The sequence below is a fragment of the Astatotilapia calliptera genome, chromosome 19 (genome assembly GCF_900246225.1).
Source record: "Astatotilapia calliptera chromosome 19, fAstCal1.2, whole genome shotgun sequence".
Classification (NCBI taxonomy): Eukaryota; Metazoa; Chordata; class Actinopteri; order Cichliformes; family Cichlidae; genus Astatotilapia; species Astatotilapia calliptera.
The window spans coordinates 24976257-24989390 of record NC_039320.1 but is presented as its reverse complement, the minus strand read 5'-3'; positions in this window follow the sequence as shown (position 1 = coordinate 24989390).

Here is a 13134-nt window from a genome sequence, read left to right as displayed (position 1 = left end):
GGATTTTTAATTATATTATTGTAGGGTCTTTACCTTATAATACAAAGCGCACTGGCAAAGCTGTTGTTGTGATTTGGTGTTGTATGATTAAATGTGAATTGAATTGAATTAAATTGAAAATTCAACGTAAATCAATCTTACATGGACTCCTGTGTAGTTTTGCAAGATTTTAATTTTGCTTTTTGTAAACATTTAGTTCCCTGTTTGGCTTCTTGTTTCACAAGTCTGCATGAAGAGCAGACAGTCAGCTGTTGACTATACCACCAAACTGTTACCACTAGCATTAACCAGGCTGCTGGGAGTACATGCTGCCACCATAGCGGTAGCTGTAATAATTGGGCAGGGACTTCTCTCTCCCAGACTGGGCACAGGGGTTGGTGTGTATGCTAATAAGCGGAGCAATTAGCCTGCGGAAACACATCTAAAAAGACCTTATCTGCATTAGCCCCCTCAGACACCGCACCAGCGGACACAAAGTCACAAACACACTGCTAACCTGTTATGAAGCCCAGCACCTCAAGTCACACAAGCTCTTTCAAGGTCTGAAGTGTGTCTCGGAGCTGTTTGAGAGCTTCTCGTGTTTTTCCTGAGATTTTGTATGTTTTGTCTGCTGGAGAACAACAGCAGCAAAATATGTCACTGGCAAGCAGACAGAAGATCCCCTGTTGGGCAGCATTGATTCAGACTCCTCTTTCTTGGTGGAGTAATTAGGAGACAGGTCAGAAAAGGTCCAGCAATGCCTGTTGCACCAGTGTGGCACAAATGACCCATCATCTGGTGTGACAATAATGACATGTGGCAGTGGAAGCAATGATGACAGGCAGCCAGCAGTCGTAGTTGTCATCATCATCATCATCATCATCACCACCGCACATGAGATGATTATGGGAATAACGGGCAGTTGAACTCTCCCTGCTGCTATCACAAATGGGCTTTTATCTTCAGGGCCACTGCTTAATTTTGCAGATAAACAATTTGAAGATAACTACAAGGTTATTTAGTGTTTTTCACTTGAAAATGATATTGAAATCTTTGCTAATTGTTGCATGACTAGATTTTTTAACTCTGTGATGCGTCTGTGAATTTTCTTTGTATGGTATAATCGAATTCCAGTGGGGATTGAAGGCTTGACAAATCGAGTTTGACCCCCAACCCACAGCTGCAGATTGTGCAGAGCATAATTAGAAAGTGTTTGTGCGCGGCTGACATTTAGATATTTGAACAAGCTTTGTAATATTCCTAGAGGGGAAGTTTTGAATGTCCTTTATTTGATTGTAACATTTATTGGAAGGTTTGCCATAGCACATACAGTTACATTGCTGTTAGTCCACTAAAAAAATTATGTCTACTTTAAGTAATTTGATTACATGTAAATTGTCCATGTAATGTTGTTATGTTACAGTGCAAAATATTAAATTTAATGGAATTTGGTCTAATTAAATATACTTGGTACAGATTATACCAATCACATTTTCACATGATTAATTATCTGAACAAATAAACCTTTTTATTTTAATTTCAGCTGCATTTTACTCAAAATTATTGCTTAATGTCTATTAATGGTGAAGATTTTTTTTCTTTTTTTTGAGCGTGTGTGCACTGTTGCTACTTTGCATTGATTGTGTTGCATATAATTGCAGTGTACCCAAACCAAACCTATTATTTGGAACAGAAGCATTTTTTCCTTTCAATTAGTTGTATTGTCGATTTTTTGTTTCTGGTGAATGCTTTCTAATTTTGCAGTTCTGTCTACAGCCTGGAAGTATATTAACACAAGACTTAGGGTTAATGCATAATTCATAATTTAGTACTAAAAAATATGAAGTTTACAGTTTCTTTTCCACTACTCTCATATTTCTGCTAAACTTCTTTAAATCCAGTAGGGAGGGGAGGACACACGGGGCTCATAACTGCAGAGTTCAGAGAGAGGGCAAACCAGGAAGCTCGTACGTTCTCCCTCTAATGCAGAGCTCACCATCCAGTATTCAAGTGAACTTATGCTCTTTGCTCCACCACTAACTTTACAGTTATTTTTTGCCAAACTAAGTTGAATTAATACCCAAGTATTAATACGACCAAAATATTTTCTACTACTAACACACTATTTCCACATAAAACTGCATAATTTTAGCTTTGTCACAAGCAGGGACTCCCAGGTGCTGTCCCCCATTAGGTCTCCATACTAAGGAGCAACAACTATATAATTGCTGTCATTAGATGTGTTATAGTCAGGTCTAAACTTCTGTTTGTACTTGACATGAACAGGAGCACAGACCTGAGAGAGTGTTTGCATTTCTGTTGAGCCCTAATGAAACATGACTTATTTTTTCATTTGATTGCTTGAATTGCGTAGGACTCAAAACCCTCAAAGTTAAATTCTTATTCAGACATTTATACAAAGAATCATAGTCTGCATGGGCCGAAGACATCTTTTCTTAAGCTTTAAACACAATGCATATATCACAAACAAAAAAAAGAAATTTATAATACTTAAAGATTGTCTTTGGCGCAGCATTCTGTCCAGTATAACAGCAGTGTGACTGAGGCAATAGATAATAGGAGAATCCTTCCTTAGAAATCACTGATATTAGAATAAGCGTCATAATGTCATCGTCATAATGACCTGGCCCATTATAAATCATCATGTTGTAAGTTATGTGATGAAATGAATGAGAAGTTGTTTCAGGCAGTTTTGGAAAAAGTAGTTGCCAAACTGTAAATCATAGTGTAAATAAACAAAAGCAGCTTCTCTGTTTCATTACGAGTGCGTGCCCTCTAATAAATCTGTCAGAGGAAAATAGTTGCATTTGCACTCAGTGCCCCAATGCATACTTGTTTTTTTTCCCTCCCTCAGTTTCATGATAATATTTATAATATTTTGGCAGAGAAATGCGAGATGCCTCAACATGAATTCAGCCTTTTACATTTTTAATTAATGATCTGGTTTATACTAGTGTTTTAATCAGTTTGCACTCAGATTTCTGGGTCACCTGTGCATTTTTTCTTTTTTTCTTTGCTTGTGGTTCAAAGAACTTACCTAAAAACATAAACTGATTTGGCTTTCCTGCTTGCAAATATGCTCCCTAACCCTTCAAATGCAGATCAAGTTTTTCCTCGTGTCGTCCGACGCTTTCATACAATTAACTTGTTTTTTCCTCTGGGTTTCCTTCAACCTGACTATGGTCCAGATTTGTACTGGCAGCATAATCTCTCTCCAACCCCCATCGTATCACTGCACAGCAGCCAAGTCACAGCACATAACAAAGAGTGTTGATTACATAGCCATCCATAGCTATTACCCAAGAGGTGGAAACCACGAGCCATTCCAAACAGCAGGCCTTTAGTTCACCGCTATTCCTGCATTCCCTCACTGCCTGGGTTGTTCTTCCCAGAAACACTGACCACTAATGATAGTGGAGCAACACCTGAGCATCCTGAATGACAGTGTGCACCAGGTTCTCGTGGGAAGGACTTCCATAATGTGATTCAGAGGAATGATTTGCCAGCAGCGCTTTCCTGAATCTTAAACCACAGAATTTTCCTCAGGCAAATGTCATATAGCAATCGAGGTTGTGGTCAAAGGACAACATCCACACACCTGAAAAAAGGCTTTTAATATTCAGCAAATCTTACACAAATCAATACACTGTATCAGCAGAGTTAGAATTGATGCTTATTGAAATACAGTAAATATCATTTTAGCAACATGTATTGACAGTCCTGCAAATTTGCGATGGCTGGTACTGTTGTTGCATGTTGACTAATGGGCAGATGGTCAGAAAACGCATCGATTAGATGCTGGGTCCAATTACGGAGATAGCTTCCACATAACAAATAGTTTGTAATGGATAGGAGTAAATAGTTTTATTGTTTGGAAACGTGCTTAGTTTAGCTGTAAATTATCCACAATTATTGACAGATTATTGTGCTTGTTTTCTCCCTGCTGATTTCCCCTGAGAGGTAAACAGGCGGCACAGAAATTATAATGCATGCAGCCATTTGAGTTTCACTGTAAATGTATTCTCTATGGCTGCAGTGTGTTTAATGAAATGGTAAACAGTGTGTAAATGCAGTGCTAACTAATTTTACCAAACAATTAGATTTTACATCAGTCAAGTAGTTAGATCAATTAAGACATACTGCATATTATTGTTGTTTTTTTGAGGGTGTTTCCAGGTGGGTAAAAACAAAAAAAGAGTAAATTTGTAAGGCTTTAGGAAAAGTTCATATTCATTTCTGTTGCTAAGTAATGGAGTAAGCATACATCCATTCATTCACTCACCATGCAAGGAATAAGTCATTTGTGAACATGATACAGGGAGCCTGCTAGCGTCTGTGGGCCAAAGGTAATTTAAATGGACTGAGGCAGAGTGGAAAACTGTTCTGTGGTCAGATGAATTTTAAATTGTATTTTGGAAAATATGGATTGTGCAGCACGGTGGCACGGTGGTTAGCACTGTTGCCGCACAGCAAGAAGGTCCTGAGTTCAATTCCACCATCAGGCCGGGGTCTTTCTGTGTGGAGTTTGCATGTTCTCCCCGTGTTTGCGTGGGTTCCCTCCGGGTACTCCGGCTTCCTCCCACCGTCCAAAGACATGCAGCTTGTGGGGATAGGTTAATTGGATAATCCAAATTGTCACTAGGTGTGAATGTGAGTGCGAATGGTTGTCTGTCCCTGTGTGTTGGCCCTGCGACAGACTGGCGACCTGTCCAGGGTGTACCCTGCCTCTCGCCTTATGACAGCTGGGATAGGCTCCAGCGCCCCCCGCGACCCTGAAAAGGATAAGCGAATGGATGGATGGATTCTGCATCCATCTGACTAAGGAGAAGAGGAACCAGCTTATTATCGGCATTCAGTTCAAAAGCCTGCATCTCTGATAGTATGGAGGTCCTATGGTATTTGCAGCTTGCACCATGAGTGCTGAAAGCTATACGCATGTTTTAGAGCTTCCATCCAGGTGCCATCAGGATTATCAGGAAAGGCCTTGTGTATTTCAGCAATGCCAAAGCTGAAATTCACACTGCAGCTTTTACAGCAGTATGATTTCATAGTGAAAGAGTAGCTTGTCTGCAGTCTAGACACCAAATGAATACATTTTGCACATCATAAAATGAAAAATACAACACAGAAGATTGAGGACTGTTGAGCAGCTAGACTTATATTTCAGACAAGAAATATAAGTCGGCCAGCACTACTCTCTCAAAAGTCCAGCATCTGGTCTCTTGAGTTCCCAGATGTTTATGGACTAAGTTAAAAGAGGATGCGATGCTACACAGTGGTAAACTTGATATTGGCGCAATATTTTGGAGACATATTGTTGCCATTGATTTCAAAATGACCATATCTTTACCTGAAAATAGTCACAATTTAAATGGTAACAGTTTTCCACAGGTTTATTTTGTGCTCTCGGTACCGATTTATTTATAGCCTCGTCTGCTTAACTGTTTTCACTGTCATTTACCATTTAAGTAGTAAAATCACAGCGAAACTCTTTTTCTCACTCTTTAAAGACTCTTTAATTGATGACCAGTTTTATCCATAAAGACTGATTATTATCCCCACAACATGACCTCACAGGATATGCGAACACAACTGTCAGGATGCTCTGTTCTCTAGAAATTAAATTCTGAAGGCCATAATGTCAGATGACACATTGAAGACAGTCCAGGGGTCATGGGAACAGGAAATGCAAACTACTGAATAATGCCAGGTAAATGAAAGACAGAGAGGGGCTGGCTGTGCTCCGAGATGAACATGCACCCTGTGGAAAATTAGAAGCACTGGAGACTAAATTGCCTTCAGCTGGACGCACGGCTCAGATGCTGACAGAAGAAGGGACGAGAGGCACTCGTGCTGTAGCACTGATTGGCATGCACGAATACAATTTGCCTGTTCCAAACAGCACTCATTAGGATTTTTGAGTGGACTACATTGTACCTCTCTGACCTTCTGCTGCTCAGATATCCATAATGGGCAGTTTGAGAATTTGAGTAGCTAATTACACGGACATACTCTATGCACTGCATGCAGAAATGGTTATCTCACATGTCCCAGTACACCGGACAGGTACATAATCTCCATTTATTTCTGCAGCACATGTCATATCTACTGTGTCTGCTGCTACTTTACTTTGACAAAGGCTGCGCACAGTCAAAAACAACGAATAAATTATCCAAAAATTTATTTAGAAGACTTCGTTTGCAGTCACATTTAGAGCATTTCTTATTTGCATTGCTTGCAAAACTATTAATATTTACATAATAAACTTTGTCTACTTTAGTAATCATTCTGTTCATTGCAGCAGTGAAGTTCAGCACGGATGTATTTCATCAAGGGAGCAAAATTCCTCTATAGTTTGTTCTGCTTGTTTGGATTCTAATTTTCTCAGGTGATACACACTACAGGGAATTAAATTAAACTTCCAGAAAGAAACTGATTATGCAGGGCAGGCTTTCTATTACATGGCTTGGAGCAAGTGTAAACATTGCCATATTGTAGCTCACTGAGAGTCTCTCAGCGTTTGTATTCTGAGCTTCAGTGCTCGGTGTCTTGGAGACGCCCGTCTCTGTCACTTGCCGGGATCAGCCCAGCCCAGATTAATCTAGCAGACATGGTAAGCATCTCTCCGTGTCTCTCTGCTCTTTTGGAAACTTGATAAGAAATTCGCAATGCCTCCTATCACAATTTAGAACCACAGAGGAATACTACAGTAATGAGTTTTTTCCAAGGGCATTTGATTCCCGTTCTCCAGGTGGAAGATGGATATGATGATGATGAAGTCCCTCAAGACCCTCAGGCTATAGTCACTCCATAGTGTGATTTAAAAGGAAACTCCTGCAGACTGGAAAGCAGGCAGAGTGGCTAATGGAAAGAACCCACGGAGACATAAGGATGAGATAAACAGAGAGGAGGAAGGGAAAAGAGGAGATGGTAAAAAAGAGGGAAGAGAAGGGAAAGTGCTTCCAGTTCCCTTGTGTTTCGGCGAATGAGCATCGATCAGGAAAAGTGTCTGTTACTGTCCGATGCTTCTGAGAAGAGAGTCTCACTAGTGTCTAGTGCGAACATCAACCAGCCAAAAAGCACCATGTGGGACTGCTCTCATAACAGGTGGCGAGAACTAGGCTGCTAGAACTCTGCTTGAGAAGGCCACTTCTTCTGATATCACGTAGACATTATGTTAAGCCCTGTGTTCTGCTCAGTCTAAATATTACATTCATCAATTACTGCTAAATTTGTGAGGGAATTTGCTGCATTAGAGTGAATAAGGTGGTGCTGTTCTGAGGAGCCATACATCACTAAGGCTTGGTTCAGCTGTCATTAGCAGGGGGTTGTGTCTGTTCTTGTCAGAGATGCTGGGAACAGCCCCTCAGAGGCCTATGGGTAAATCTGTCCATGCTCCTGATTCACTGGGTCATAAACATTGCAGGGAGTTTGTGATTACAGGGCCTCAGTTTGAACTATCTGGGTCTGGGTTGAATGCAGGCTGCGAGGGATGTGCCAGCTTGATGTAAAAAGACCCTCTCATAGAGGACAGGTACAAACAGCACTGAGTGTGGAGGGAGAGGCGCTGCATGACAGAACAGGATTTTAGGTTACAAGCTTCACAGGCAATGACAGCTTAACAAGAAGGCACATTTGTAATTATCATTTATAACTATCATTACCTCTTCCAAGAGTTTGCTTTCCAGCCAAACCATCACAGTTTTTGTGTTGCCCAGCAGGTATTTTTATATGGCCTAGTTGTTGCAAAGGGTAAACTCTTCCTTCGGGGGATGGAGCTGAAAAACTATAATGTAGATCCTCCTGCAGTGAACTTGCTGGCCTCTAACTGTACCAGAAGTGAAACTACTTTCAAAAGGAAATCTGCAAAAGACTAAATTTTCTTTTATTTTTGATCTGGAGCAATTTAGTGTGCACTAATGTATTGTCACATTATCTTTCTATTGTTGTGTTGTTTACATTACATTACAGCTCTGTAAAATGAGCAATAAGCTTTGCTCTCAGTTTAGAAAACAGAAAACACCCTTTCATGTAAAATCGAATGCAAAATGTATTTGCATATTGTCATAGACACAGCACACACAAGTATAAATGCTGGTAATGACATCAGACACTACTGTAAGCCAAATAATAGGCTCTACATAGATTCACTGCAGCTTTTTGCAGCCATAAAGCAGACAGTTTATGCTTAATCAAAGAATTTTCTGCCATTTTTCCTCACAGAGCTACATTTCCAGGCTGTCTGGCAGGCATTTCATCTTTTAGATAATGTTCCTTTGCAGATAAGTGAAGGTTTTGCTTTGCAAATCTCCCCAGGAGAACAGTAATAAGTTCTGAAGACTAATTTTAGTTTTCTTTTGAGGTATTAACTTGTTTTCATTATAAAAGATTTTATTTTTCATATATTTTTCTAACAACTGTTATGTGTGAAGTCAGAAAAAAGAATTTAAACTGGGAATGCGTTCAAGGATGAGTGAAAAACACCTGCTACATTCTAGTGGTTAACACATCTGGCATTGGGTGATGTTCCCAAGTATAATGTCTATCTTGATGATGTAGTGATAGACTCTGATAAGTAGACTGATCCATCCTAAAGTCAGCGTCGTAATGGCTGCTCCAGGCTTCTTTATGCTCAAACTCATCTATAGACAGGTCCATAAGGCGGATTCAAAGATCACTAGAGGCAGTTTCTGGTAAGGACCAGATACTATTCGTGCTTTTTAAAACTTCTCTGTGATGTTGCCCCTTTGATCAGATTCTCATCCAGGAAATGCATGTTCCAAAAGTAGCACATTTTGCAGCTTAATCTTAATCGTAGTAATGTTTTGTAAACACAGCTACATTATAACCATGCCAAATGATTTCAGCTGATGAAATCCCTCCCTCTCTCTGCACAGTGACAGTCTGTTCCCCCAAAAGGTCATTTAGACTTGAATCAGCAGCATGTTTTGGGCCAAAAATACTCTGTTGTTGGACCATCTCCTTTCTGCCCTGGTAGTTTGCCATATTTCCATGAGTTCCCTGTTTGTATTGGATGCATGCAGCAGCATTTTGTCGGATAACAGCTGTGGGCCCCAGTAATTGTCCTTGACGGTATGAGAGAAAGCCGTTTCAACTGGTGGAGATCGGGGTCATGCTGGCCATGTCAATCAAGTGACTTGACCCAACCAGGCCGAGATGGATCACCCAGTGACAGAGTCAGAATAAACTGACTCTTCTGTAATGGCCTGTCACCATACCATTTTCTAGGTGACAGAACACATTTACAAGATTGGTCAAAGGCTCAGCCGTTGATAGTAGTTGATTGATTTTGGCAGAAAGAAAGAGGAAGAAGCACAACAAAATATTTTTGCAGACAGAAAAACTTGAATTTTATGTTTAACATTTTCCACTGTTGAATTATGGATTTATTCCCCTTTGTTATGTATTTATCCCATAGCTTCATACCGATACTTCCTATGTTTTGTATAATGTTTTTAGCCATGCTACCTATGGCTGTGCCAATGACAAAAAAAAGGTCCATATCCACGCTGTATACTGTGCCCCTATTTTGATCAGCTGATTTTAGCGCAAGTGCTACTGGAACCGATAAGCAAGATTGATAGGCGGGGAGACTAACGATTACCAGGAATTGAACTACTGGGTCTTGATTCCCATCCATAGTCAACATTAAGTCTTTATCCTCATGGCACGGTCATGTTTAAGCTAAATAATTCAAGCATGTTTTGTGACACATAGGCAACAGCACCCTGACTCCCATTAGGTATAGGGATGGACCCATTGTCAGACCTTACACTGGTGCAGTGGGTCCTGGATTCCTTCTGTTGCACAACAATGCCTGGCCTATTTTGGTGAGAGTATGCAGGCAGTTCCTGGAGGACGAAGGAATTGATACCATTGACTATCTCCCATGCCTTGACCTAAATCCAATGGGAGACCTCTGGGACATTATGTTTGGGTCAATCCGATTCTCTCAGTTTGCACCTAAGACTGTCCAGGAGCTCAGTGACGCCCTGCTCCAGATCTGGGAGGAAATCCCTCAGGACACCATCCATCATTTCATTAGGAGCATTTCCCAAACTGTCATAAATGCATGAAATATAATAACTTTGGTGAATTTTTAACTTTCCGTGGATTACCATGAACATGCCAAACCATCCTCATTTCTCGGATACTTCTTGGTTTATGACCAAAATACCTTCAAAACTGATAACAATCTCATCATTACATTTTATTCAGTGCTAATTAATAATAATTACTAGTATGTCTGCAGAATCAACTAATATGGTTGATGTACATCTGCCAAATGTGAACATCCAGGATGCTAGCATTAGCATTTAGCTCACAGTATTGTTTTAAAGATGTTAGCATGGCTGTAGTTGTTTATTGGAATAGTATGAGAAATGGTAAACATCACTAACCCATGCAATAAAATTAAGAGGTTTTTGAGAACAGGATTCGTGAATCAGAGTGAATTGTAAAACTTTAAAAAAATCCTAATGAAAAGTTTGATTTCTCCATTTATTGCATCTTTTGTCTTAGTACCATTATCCTACCATCTCCAATATTCCTGCACGGAGCCTAAATTATGTTGTTTTTACAGCTCTGTAGATAAAGCATGTAGTCTTGTGCTGCTGTATCTTCTTCATGTGCCCATTTCTCTGTTTAGGATATCATTACTGGGACAGGGGCACAGGGAGCGATCAGTATGTGGGTGCAGGTGACCTCCTCTCTTCCTGGACTGATTGTTAGTTGATGGATCTTGTTTGAGAGAGGAGTGAGCAGTGATAAGAGTCAGCGAGAGTGCACCGGTACTGCAGATAGAATGACCTGCCACAAAGAAATCTGTGGAGGGGCAAGAAATCCTGCAACAAGATACGCTTCTTTTTAATAATGTTCATAGAAGGAAGCGAGGAGATGTTTTCACTGAGCTGCTAACCATGAACAGAAACACTCACCTCACTCACTGACATTCACTCTACTATTAATGTCTTATCTTGAGTCAATAGGGATGCAATATGGGGATATTGCTATGTGTGTGTGTTTCTATGTGTGTGGCGAGACAAAGGCTGCTTGTTTACAGTTTTTCTGAACAGGATCTAGTTACAGTTATGTTCCCGCCACCATGGCAAAGCAGGAAACATGTATCACTTTGTGGCACGGTCTTCTTTTGCAGTCGGTGGACTGAGAGATCACAACATAATTTCCAGGCAGGAAGGAACATGCTGGTGGAACATGCGTGAGGCAGAAGGCCACTGAACAGGCGTGAACATTAACACAAACACTGCCAGTCAAAATGACTGATTACCTTGGAGGACGTGCTGTGAAAAGTCAATTCAGCACTCAAACCCCCCTCTATCCTCCAGCCTTTACATTCTGGCCCACCACAACCTCTCCCTGGGGTATTCAAAATGTACAATCATTAAAATACTACTAGTGGTTGGCCTTTATTGTAATTTCTAAGTCATGTGGTTTGAAACTCCTTGTGCCTAAGCTGTTGCCATTAGTCTCCCACTGACACACCTACAAGAATTGATGCATTTTGTTTTAAATGTTCCTGAATATATTCTGGTGCACCACTGTGATGTTAAATTGATTTTACACAGACTCGGATTCGGCGCAGCTAAAAAACATGCAGTGTGGAAAGAATGCCATATCTCCAAAGGAGCATCAGTAGAACACATAAATAATGTAGAAGATTCAGGAAATGACATCATACTTTCTGTATTTTTGAGCACTTAGATGAATGAAAACCTAATGAAGTTAAACAATGGAGCATTTTTTGGCGTCAGAGCTTTAGCAGTGTCTCTGCTACTTTAAGTGCTCACATACCGGTTGAGTCTCCCTCCCTGTGGACTTGGGCTTGGCTTCTGTTTGCTTTCTGTATTTATAGTCTATTTTCTGCCAGCGGAGGACTAGCTGTCCTCAAACTGCCCTTCATGTGTGCAGAAACAGTACTCTGTCCCATTGCGCCAGCACATATCTGGAGCTGATATATCACATTATTCTCCCTCACACTTAGAAATAAAAAAAAGAAAATAGTGCACCACACTACAGATTAGGGCTGACAAATGTAAACTGCACCAACAGGTGTCTTTACATACAAGGAGCTGTAGCAGAGGATAGACTGTTTACAAGAAAATATCATTTAATGATTAGTCTTTTGTTTGCTTTTTTGGTCTATTAACACATGTTCCTTTAAAACACTCATTGTTTATTTTAGACTCAAATGAGTCTTAGCTATACATATTGCAGCATTGTCAAGAAACTCCTCAACTGTGCATATGGCCTTTCTCAGTAGTTGTTTGCCTAAAGCCCTTTCCCACTGACCATGTCAAACGGCCTTCTGTGGATCGTGAGCCTTTGACAGGAGAATAGATTGCATGTATTATTTCACAGGAAAAAAAACAGCAGTCTATTGCCTGAGGGTTTGGTTGCCTATCAATGTCCTTCACGACTGTTGGAGAGCGGATGCGACACACTTTCTTCTGTCAACATGAACAAGAAGAATGTCGCTCAGGTCTCAAATGGAAGCATATAGTAAACAGAATCTGCAGGCTGGGGCTGCTTTTACATTCACAGTATAAGATATGAAATATATGGATCAATAGATAGATTTGTGTTATATTACCTTAGATATCAGCCAGTTATTTCATATATGCTCTTAAAACTTGAATTAAATTTTACTCTTATGCAGGGAACCAACTTAGACAAAAATGTGCCATTTATTTACAAGATGCTCCTCTATGTCTCCACCCACATCCATCCTCTCTCTTGCAATGTGACAGGTGTAATCATGGACCAGGACAACATTTTATGGGGGCTTCTTTAATAACCACCAGAACTGTTTGACCTCTGCGAGTCCCCCAAAGGCACCGCCTCCCCCAGCCATCCCCCTACCTCAGCATCAGGACCCGGTTGACTGTCCCCTCGCATCACCCTCCCTCCCTTTTCCCCAAACATTCCCCTAGCCTCCATCCTCCCATGCTGACATGCTCAAATGCTCCAGTAATGTCTTGTAGGTCTAAAGGTCATGCCTGACCTGTCACGGTGGATTGGGCCACAGACATAACAGCGCTCTTGGGTGGGTGGGAGCATAGAGAGACGTGCCTGTCTCCCTGCCAGTCATTTCTC